The sequence below is a fragment of the Hirundo rustica genome, chromosome 4, assembly GCF_015227805.2.
Source record: "Hirundo rustica isolate bHirRus1 chromosome 4, bHirRus1.pri.v3, whole genome shotgun sequence".
Classification (NCBI taxonomy): domain Eukaryota; kingdom Metazoa; phylum Chordata; class Aves; order Passeriformes; family Hirundinidae; genus Hirundo; species Hirundo rustica.
This window is the reverse complement of record NC_053453.1, coordinates 57187987-57194085: the sequence shown is the minus strand read 5'-3', so window position 1 is coordinate 57194085 and position 6099 is coordinate 57187987. Positions and strand designations below refer to the sequence as shown.

Below are 6099 nucleotides of genomic sequence, written 5' to 3'. Positions count from 1 at the left end.
TATTTATATTCAACCCTCCATATTCATATTATAATTCAGAATACACAACACAGATGAGAAAATATCCAATACAAGAGGGTAGCAAGGCAGCTTTGGATTAAACACTTGTACACAGAGAGATAGAACAGAGTCAAATCAATCAGCTTTTACAGTGACTAAGAAATGCCAGGCTTAAAGCACATGAGAAAAATAGCTGGACAGGTAATTCTGAGTATTCTAAAATAGAAATTTTCATTCATCTCTGTTAAAGCTGCTCCACTTCATATGAAATAATTAAATAATTTGGTCCAGGAACAGAAAGGATGTTCTAATGACACAGAAAAGACCTGAAAAGGAGTTTTGCAACTAGTGTACTCCAGAAGCAGGAGACCAAGTGCAGCGGAGAAGAGTAACACATCCTAGGGGAAAAAAAAATAGTTTTGTCCTGATCAATAAATATTTCATTTCTTTTCTAATATATTATCCAGTAGCTCATTTACCAAGCTGCTCATGCTACCTGGTGCTTTTACAGTGATGAAAGTACATGGGGTCACTGGAGTTTCCTGAACTCACCCCTCAGGAGCAGTAAGAAGAGAGAGATTTCATACTTGCCTGCATAGCTGGAACACTGCAGGCAGGTATCTCACTATCCCCTAACTTAAAAAAGGAAATATTTCAGAACCAAAATCCCAGGCCCACAAAAAGTCCATAACTACCTTGAGGAGCCTACAACCTTTCTTCCCTACAAAACCTTTGTAATCACCATCCACCCTCCCTCCTCTGAGGCTTCAGCTGCCAGTGTTCAAGCCATCCTCTGCTGTAGCACAGCTGTGTAACCTGGAGCAGGATCCTGTGAGAACAGCTGTGAGAGGCCCTGTCTGTGCTTCCACCCACACACCTCCCACCCCTTGGCTCCCAAGCCACAGTTAAGCTCACGATTGTACCTTAGTTTGCTTCTAGGTTGTGCTCTAGGTATACCTGGCTTGGTCAAGGTGATGTCCTGTCTAGGATGTCATCTGCACCTGGTCAATGTAGACTAGTCTAGTAAGGAAAAAAAACAGTGGTGTTATCCTTAAAATTCATTTTGCGGTCCCAAAATAAGGTTCTCCCTTCTTTTCAACTAAATTGGGGCATACAACGAGCACTCAGGTTTTTCATTGATATAAAAATGGATTTCACAAAATTAATCAGATTTTTTTTCCTAATCAACATTCTTTTAGTATTTATTTTCCAGGTACATTACATTTGACCTAACATATAAGAAACAAAACCCAGACATAACTAAAGTACACCTCCAGCTATTCACAGAGATCCTGGTGCTCTTTTCTGTACAGTTAACAGGTCTAGAGTTCCCAGGCTACTGCAGTTTACCCATGATTTCTCGGAACAGAGGAATCAAAACTGGTTTTTTCCTGACATAAATGAGTGCTGCTGAAAGGTTGTCTATTAACTTTCTTTAGCAGTACTGCAAAGAGCCTTTCTGGGACACAAGGAGAGAGAAATCATGACACATTTTCAAGAAGATGGCAATTTGTGTAACCACAAAAATTATATTCTCCCTATTAAAAAGAGAAATGTTTTAAATAGATGTATACATACATGCAAAGAATAGCTGAAATATTTGAGAGATGCCTCTTTCCGGTCGTAATGTCTGTATAAAGGGATAAACACATAAAGGCACTGCCAAAAGCCGAACACGATGATGAAATAGTTCCTAGAAGGAGGAGGAGGAACAACAAATACAACGTAGCCGTGTGCACCGAAGGAGCAGGCGGGGCTGATCTCTCGGCGGGCCACCAGGGCGAGCTCTCGCCCAGCAAATCCAGCCCCAGCCCTGCCGCTCCACCGCTCGGGCTCCTCCCGCCTCCAGCGCTGCCAGGCAGGGGAGGGCAAAAAAACAAAATACGCTTTTTAAACCTTAATGTCTTCTCTTCGAAACCTTTTGCCTCTGTTCTTGAGCAAAACGAGTGCCAGTGGGCAGAAATGGTATTAGCCACAGAAATGTGTCGCTGCAGGTGCAGGTTTCTAGTGATGCTGAAACTTACAGAGGTTTCAGTATTTGAAGATTCACAGGGAGTTTTATAATGATCAAAACATGGTTGTTTTATCTGTACAAAGATTCTTCTAAATACAAATCTTCACCTTAACTAATTTTTCCCTCAGTTGTAGGCTCCTTAAAATCAATTCTCTTCTGTGAATTCCTCTGTTATAAGGATATAGAGCTTTGAACTTCAAGGAACACCTAGCAAATTTCAGAAATATTTGATGAGGGGGACACGCCACAGATTAAAGACTTTTCAACAGTGCCAGCTGCAGTGCAATCACCAGTCTCCAGAGAATTGGGATAAAGACAACCAAAAGCCAAATTATAACTGAAGCCAATTATAGCTGAAGAGCAAGCCTTTTCCTCCAAACTTCAATTAACAGTATTTTAATCCTGTTTGTATGTAGTTAGTTATAAATTGCTAATATTTGGATAATCAGCTTGAAAAGCTAGCTACTGGCAGCATTTTTTGTTTGTTTCATATTCACACTCAGTCCCAGATGTTGCAGAACATCTTATGTAAGTGGCTATGACTTCAGTTTGTGCTGTACACACAGTGTTTAGTCCCTGATGCAGACACTGCAGAATATAAATTCTCAATGTATTGTTTTAAAAGATACCACAGATGCTTAAATCATAGAGAATACAGATAAGTAGTTCTTCATATTTCCAATGCATTACCATGTAAGAAAGGCAGGGCTAAATTTGGTGGTACAAACTTCAGACTGCATTAATTATTCTCACATAAAATTACTTGCATGTCTTTTTCAAATAAAGTATGGCTGTAATGGCTAGTTAGCAGTGACACAAATTAAAGCATTTTAATTATCCATTAACAAAAATGTAACCTGCATTAATTGCAGATTTCAATTTAGCCATGTACTAAGAGAGGCGATGTTCTGATCGCAAATTCATGGATGAGTTTTATGGCTTCCTTATGTTTGTGGCTATGTACAATATTTTTGTCCTATTTAATTTACATCCCGGGTCCAGCTCACCACCCCAAAAACCAGAATATTACGATCTCTCAGGCACAAACTCCTGCTCTTTACCATGCTCTTGTCTGGTTCAGCCTTCACCTGATATAAGCTAATTTAACTACCAAGTATTTTGCTGGGCTAGAGAGTTAAATCAGCTCAGGAAAGAGTCTGACAGAGCCAAAGCAGGGCAGTGAAAGGAGGACTGGCTCACTGTTACAGATGAAGCCCAGAAAGATTAGCTGGCTAATTTAGCTGGTTAAGTGCCATACCCAGAGTCAGGTCTTACGAACTCCTCTCCGTTTATCTCCACAGCTATTTCCGTCAAGGTTATGCCTCTTGCTAGTTCTGACACGGAGTAGGAATCATGTGGCCTGCTTCAGAGCGGTGACTTACACACGGACACAGGGATGACCTGATGAAGTTGCATTCAGCAGGCTGAAGAGGGGCTCACTCTGCTGTTCCCATGGAAGGAGAAGCTGCCTGTATTCATTTCTCGTGACCCTGAATTTTTACTTAACAGAAAAGCACAGTGCTAAAATAGACTATTTTAATTGTTATGCACACAATTATCAAAACATGTCTAATTGCTTTACAGACCTCTGTAATGCAGCTAAGTTACTGAAGAACTATCACCACTTGACAGTTACATCTTCCCTTTGGTATTAATTCCTGAAAGGCGATACTCAGACTTCTTTTGAATGGCAGCAATAGACAGTGCAACTAAGAGCTTAAAAGCTCCCTTAAGTTTTTTAAGCAGAAATCAAGCTGAAATTTTCTCCAATTTACAGCCTCCTTGCAAAGAGAATAAACTTTCTTTCTGAGAGCATAAGTACTCAGCTGTCTCATTCTTGCCTATCAGTTCTGTCCTGGGTAATCCAAATTGGCATTCATGAAAGCAAACAGTACAATCTACATCAAGCAATCAATACTGGTAAACTCATTACAGTTCTTACTAGTCTAGCTTTTAAATTCAACAGACAAACACAGATTTATCAGGTTTTGTATTTCCTTCAAAGCAACATTCTACATTGTATAATCATAGGAGCAAAGTAACTAATAACATTTAAATTCCACAAAACTTATTTGTGTAATCTAAAATCTCTGTTGGTTTAGCGCAGTCAGTAATAGAATTGGTTTGCATTCTTACTATTCCAGTTACCAACGTTCAAAATGATTGTCACAAAGCATTACATTTTCCTGCTGCCAGCAAAATGACTGCTAAAACAGAAACGCCAGAAAAATCTTCTAATGCAAGAATTCTACAAGACAGAGATTACTACGTTTATCTCTGTGTCCTTCAAATGCCTATTCGCAGTCATAAACCAACATATCTCACTCTGGGAATCATAGAGGCACAAATAGGAAATCAAATCCTGAACTGCTTGTAGGAGAGTCTTAGAAAAAGATACACTTTTTGTGCTTAGACTCCTGAATAATGAAATTGTATTTTCATATAAATACGACTACTCTTCAGAAAATAATCCTTCAACTTCACACAAGCCTTCACAAAAACCTGACAGATTTTTTTTTTTTACTTACAACCCTGACATAGACCTCTCATATTTATTTTTCTCGGTCATTCTCACATACATATTGGAAGAGTAACCATCTTTATTTCTCATATCATTTGTGATCTGTGAGGAACACCTATTAAAACTACAAACCATACAGAAAAGCTTCATTAGTCTTTTAAAGAGGTTGCAATTGAATTTTGCCTTCTTGTGCTGGTACTGGCTGTGGCAGATTTTTTCTTCCCAGTAGATGGCACAGGGCTCTGTTTTTGATTTGGGATGGAAACAGAGTTGATAACTCCGGAATGTTTTCATAATTTCTGAGTAGTGCTTGCACAGAGTCAAGGCCTTTTCTGCCCCTCACACCATCAAGGAGGTTGGAGGTGCACAAGAAGCTGGGAGAGGACACAGCCAGGACAGCTGACCCCAAACTGACCAAAGGAACATTCCATGCCATAGGCACCATGCTGAGTATACAGAGTTGGGAGAAGAAGGAGGAAGGGGAGGATGTTGGCAGTGATGGTGTTTGTCTTCCCAAGTGACTGCTTTGTGTGCTGAGGCCCTGCTGTCCTGGGGATGGCTGAACACCCACTTGCCCATGGGAAAGGGTAAATTAATTCCCTCTTTTGCTTTGCTTGCATGCATGGCTTTTGTTTTACCTGTTAAACTGTCTTTATCTCAGCCCATGAGCTTCCCCCCAGCCCAAGGGGAGGAGCGCTGAAGTGGCTGCACAGGGATTTGTTGCCAGGTGGAGTTAAAAGCACGATGCTTCATTAAGAAGACCCAAAGATAACCATTCTTTACTGCAATACAAAGACTCCTTTTCAGTTCCACAAGCATTAATTGTCAGGAGGAGAGAAAGGTAAAACAATTTGTTTTAATGTTTTTTGGGTTTTTTGTTTTTTTTTTTTTTTAAAAAAAAAAGGGAAAAAAACCCAGCATGTGGCCCATTGTATAACTAAAGATGATAAACTTATTTTTTTGCCAAGACTTTCAGCTACAGATAGACTAAGCTCTATGTTTGTGGAATTGTAAACACAGCGAGGGCTTTTATTTTTTGCATTGACCATCACAGATCAATCTCTTTCAAATACCTCCCTCTCCAAGTACAAAGTTCATTAAACCATTGCTTGTAAGTTTGTTTTTTGGTATTTGGTGTTTGTGGGTGTGTGTTTTTTTGTTCCCCCCCCCAGTCTAGTGTTAAACGTGTAAGACGAAACAGGTGACTGGCACATGAAAGCCTGGGCAGACTTTTTCAGGATGGTGAAGGGTGATATAAGTTATTTCAAGTCGCTTACTAACATAAGCTGTTAACAGCAGTGCACTGCAGAAATTGCACCGTCTGCATTTCATGTCCCAAGCTGCAATCCCTGCCAGGGATGCTGGAAACGATGGGAGAGGTCCCATCTCTGGAGCACCAGGGCTCCCTTTCCCTTTTAGCGTGCCACAGGCGGCAGCTGCCCTCACACTGGGGCGGCAGGTCCCGTGTCCCCTCACGCCTGAGGCAGCTGCTGGAGCCGCCACTGCGCGGCGGGAAGGGAAGGCCGCGGGTGGATCAGCAAAGGCCCCCAGGGTAGGCTAAGGA

The 6099-nt window shown here is 40.9% G+C and overlaps 1 long non-coding RNA gene across 1 annotated transcript; it reads right to left on the bottom strand.

Moving 5' to 3' along the window:
• Positions 1-1693, bottom strand: LOC120751641 (uncharacterized). The gene is made up of 3 exons (XR_005700496.2): positions 1579-1693; positions 924-1020; positions 1-398 (listed from the first exon to the last, which is right to left on the bottom strand). It is a non-coding gene; the product is annotated as an uncharacterized LOC120751641 (long non-coding RNA).
• Between the last annotated feature and the right edge of the window lie 4406 nt (positions 1694-6099).